The 4351-nt window shown below is 38.3% G+C and overlaps 1 pseudogene; it reads right to left on the reverse strand.

Moving 5' to 3' along the window:
* Positions 1 to 324: 324 nt before the first annotated feature.
* On the reverse strand, positions 325 to 3406 carry LOC103076849 (tigger transposable element-derived protein 1-like; annotated as a pseudogene).
* Between the last annotated feature and the right edge of the window lie 945 nt (positions 3407 to 4351).

Consider the following 4351-nt stretch of genomic DNA (forward strand, 5'->3'; position numbering starts at 1 on the left):
AATTCAAATTCACTAAAATAATATTGAACTTTGATTCTATGTGCTTCTGGATGCCCATATTTTCCAAAGCTAGTTTTATGCTTGTATTTAATATTCAGCCCTTCTGCTGGGTCAGTGATAATCATGGTAGACAGCTCTAGGTATGGGGTTGACCTGTCAGGGAATAATCAACAAACACCTATGGGCAGGTCCACAAGCAGCTGTGCACTTGGCAAAAAAGTGCTGTGCTTTCTAAATGTACTTTTGCTATATCACATGAGGGGAAAAACTAAAAATGTACTAAAGAATTTCTATCACACTTCTGTTGTTTATGTCCACCAAAGTTTAAGTTAGTTTCACAAGGGCTGGTTCTTTTAAAAATGTCCTGCTGTTTCTAATCATTTTTGAGACCATGTTACCAGTGGGTTGTCCACTCACCCCACCCTCTGGAAACAGAAAGATACAGTTTAAGTCTTCTATTGCTACTTTTACTCTATAAGTTTCAACAAGTTGTTTAATCACTATTATCCTCAGTTTCTTCATCTGTAAAAGGGGGGATATAATAGAGCTTCTATTAAAAATTAAATAAGACAAAGCCAGTAAAGCACTAGTGCAGTGCATGGCATCATTCGCTACTGTAGTGTTTAGCAAAGTTTTATCCTTAAATGAACCATATATACATTTGCCTGTGCTCAGAAAGGGGTAAACACACCATGCTTTGCGATCACAGAGGAGGTACATCAAGACTTGAGAGTAGGGGGACAATTCAAAAAACCAGAAATGAAATGAAGTCTGAGCCAGTAGAAGGAAACCTAATAAATGCCAGGCCATGTGAAGAGGGGGTGAGGGAACTTGGCTGTTCTAGGAAAAGGGAATATATGCAAAGGCCCAGGGGTGAGAAAGCACCATGGTCCCAGTCTTTACCCTATACTCCTGCACACATGTGCACACACACACACACACACACACACACACACACACACACACTTCCAGAACCCCCATATGAAGCATGGAGGATTCCACTGTGTTTCAAAGGCCAGAGGATAAAACTGAGAGGAGGGTGGTCAGCATGCCAGCTGCCAGACATGAAGGAGTTTCATACAATTATTTTATGCAACAAATACAGAGTGCTTATTAGGTAACAGGCCCCGGGCAGTTGTAAGGTTACAAAGTCCCTGCCCTCAAATTATTTAAAACCAAGAGGAAACACAGGCATACCTCAGAGATATTGTAGGTTTGGTTCCAGATCATCACAATAAGGCGACTATGGCAATAAAGCAAATATCATAATAAAGTGAGTTACATGAAATTTTTGCTTTCCTGGTGCATAAAGAAGTTATGTTTACAACATAATTGTAGTCTATTAAGTGTGCAATAGCATTATATTAAAAAGAGTAATACCTTAATTTAAAAATACTTTATTGCTAAAAAAATGTGCTAACCACATAATCTGAGCCTTCAGTGAGTAATCTTTTTGCTAGTGGAGGGTCTTGCCTTGATGTTGACATTGATGTTGATGTTGACTGCAGGGTGGTGGGTGCTGAAGGTTGTTGGCTGTGGCAGTTTCTTAAAATAAGACAACAATGAAGTTTACATCAATTGACTCTTTCTTTCATGAACAATTTCTCTGCAGCATGTAATGCTGTTTGATAGCATTTTACTCAGAGAACTTCTTTCAGAATTGGAGTCAATCCCCTCAAACCTTGTCACTGCTTTATCAATTAAGTTTATATAATATTCTAAATCCTTTACTGTCAACAATCTCCACAACACCTTCACCAGGAGTAGGTTCAGTCTCAAGAAACCACTTTCTTTGCTCATCCATAAGATACAACTCCTCAACCATTAAAATTTTACCGTGAGAGTTCAGCAATTCAGTCACATCTTCAGGCCCCACTTCTAATTCTAGTTCTCTTGCTATTTTCACCACATCTGCAGTTCATTCCTCCACTGAAGTCTTGAACCCCTCAAAGTCATCCATGAGGGCTGGAATCAACTTCTTCCAAACTTCTGTTAATGTTAATATTTTGACTCTTCCCATGAATCACAAATGTTCTTAATGACATCTAGAATAGTGAATCCTATCAAATAATAAGAATCTTATTTCTTAAATATATTTCTTAAATAATTGACTTGAAAATTGAAATTACTCCTTGATCCATGGGCTGCAGAAAGGATACTGTGCTAGCAGGCATGAAAACAACATTAATCTCACCATACATCTCCATCAGAGGTCTTGGGTTACCAGGTGCATTGTCAATGAGCAATTGTATTTTGAAAGGAATTGTTTTTTTTGAGCAGGAGGTCTCAACAGTGGGCTAAACATATTTAGTAAACCATGTTGTAAACAGATGTGCTGTCATCCAGGCTTTGTTGTTCCATTGACAGAACAGAGGCAGAGTAGATTTCACATAATTCTTAAGGGCCCTAGGATTCTCTGAATGGTAAATGAGCATTGGCTTCAGCTTAAAGTCACCAGATGCATTAGCTCCTAACAGGAGAGTCAGCCTGTCCTTTGAAGCTTTGAAGCCAGGCATTGACTTCTCCTCTCTAGCTATGAAAGTCCTAGATGGCATCTTCTCCCAATATAAGGCTGTTTCGTCTACATTGAAAATCTGTTGTTTAGTGTAGTTAAAGTTTTCTGCTTTTGCTTTGTTCCTGGAAGTCAGTAGAATAGCAGTTGTACATGGTTATATTAGTGTCAAGATACTTAATTTGCTGACCTTATTATTTCAGAAAAAAAATTGTATGTATTATATTTGTGGGAAGTTAAAATAATGCTTTGAGATTTTTATCAAATATGGAGAGTAGTTATTTATGAAAAACAAAGAAATGTCTATTTTTGGTTTTTTGTTCCCAATTAATGTAGATAAAATTTTAAGTGCATTAAAGCAATGGTAAAGCAAGAAAAAAAAAAAAAAGGGGCAACACCTTCATGAATTATCTTAGCTAGATCTGGTTAACTTGCTGCAGCTTCTACAACAGCACTTGCTGCTTTCCCTGGCACTTGTATGTTATGAAGATGACATCTTAAACCTCGTGAACCAAACTCTGCAGCTTCCTCACCTCTCTCAGCTTTCATAAAATTGAAGAGACTTAGGGCTTTGCTCTGGATTAGGCTTTGGCTTAAGGGAATGCCGTGGCTGGCTTGACCTTCTATCCAGATCACTGAAACTTTCTCCATATCAGCGATAAGCCTGTTTCACTTTCTTATCATACATGTGTCCACTGGAGTAGCAATTTTCATTTCCTTCAAGAACTTGTCCTTTGCATTCACAACTTGGCTGACTGTTTGGCACAAGAGGCTTAGCTTTCAGCCCACCTTGGGCTTTTGACTTACGCTTCTCACTAAGCTTAATCGTTTCTAGCTTTTGATTTAAAGTGAGAGATGTATGACTCTTCTTTCACTTGAACACTTAGAGGTCATTGTAGGGTTATTAATTGGCCTAATTTCAATATTGTTGTGTCTCAGGGAATAGGGAGGTCCAAGGAGAGGGAGAGAGATAGGGGACCATCTGGTCAGTAGAGCAGTCAGAACACACACAACATTTATCAATTAGGCTTGCCATCTTACAGGGCTGGTTCATGGAGCCCCAAAACAGTTACAGTGGTAACATCAGAGTTCACTGATCACAGATCATGATAACAAATACAATAATGAAAAAGTTTGAAATATTGCAAGAGTTACCAAAGTGTGATACAGAGACATGAAATGAACAAATGCTGTTGGAAAAAATGGTGCCAATAAACTGCTCCATGGAGGGCTGTCACAAACCTTCAATTTGTAAAAAAACACAATATCCTTGAAGCTCGATAAAGTGAAGCACAATAAAATGAGGTATGCCTGTAATGGCAGGATAGTCTGATGATGTGATACAATCATAACGGTTTATCATGCCTAGCATGCATGAACTCATTTAATCTTCAAAACACTCTATGCATCGGATTTTTAATCCCATTTCACAAACAAGTGAACTATGCCCACACAGGATGGGTATCCCAGAAGAACTGAAATCTGAACTGGGTCTTGAATGACAAGTCAAGTGTTGAGGGAGGGAGTAAAATGTAAATGGGTGATGACAGGGGCAGAGGTGCTATCCAGACTCATGCTAAGAAGGGGGAAGATCATATACAAAATGTCCCAGAGAGACAGAGCACAAATTCCCAGTACTCAAGTTGAAACTTGTTAATTATTTACCATAGAATTAGCACAACCAAAGAGAGTTGAGTTCTGTAGTATTATTAAATCTTCAATTAAATCAGTTACGTATTATATGTCAAATAGGCTTTAGTGGGTTGTCTTGGCTTAGAATTCTGATCACTATTGATACTTGACCTTGGAATATAATCTTGGATAGATGCAAAGAGCCCA

The sequence above is a fragment of the Lipotes vexillifer genome, unplaced genomic scaffold (genome assembly GCF_000442215.2).
Source record: "Lipotes vexillifer unplaced genomic scaffold, Lipotes_vexillifer_v1.1 scaffold2435, whole genome shotgun sequence".
In the NCBI taxonomy this organism is placed as follows: domain Eukaryota; kingdom Metazoa; phylum Chordata; class Mammalia; order Artiodactyla; family Lipotidae; genus Lipotes; species Lipotes vexillifer.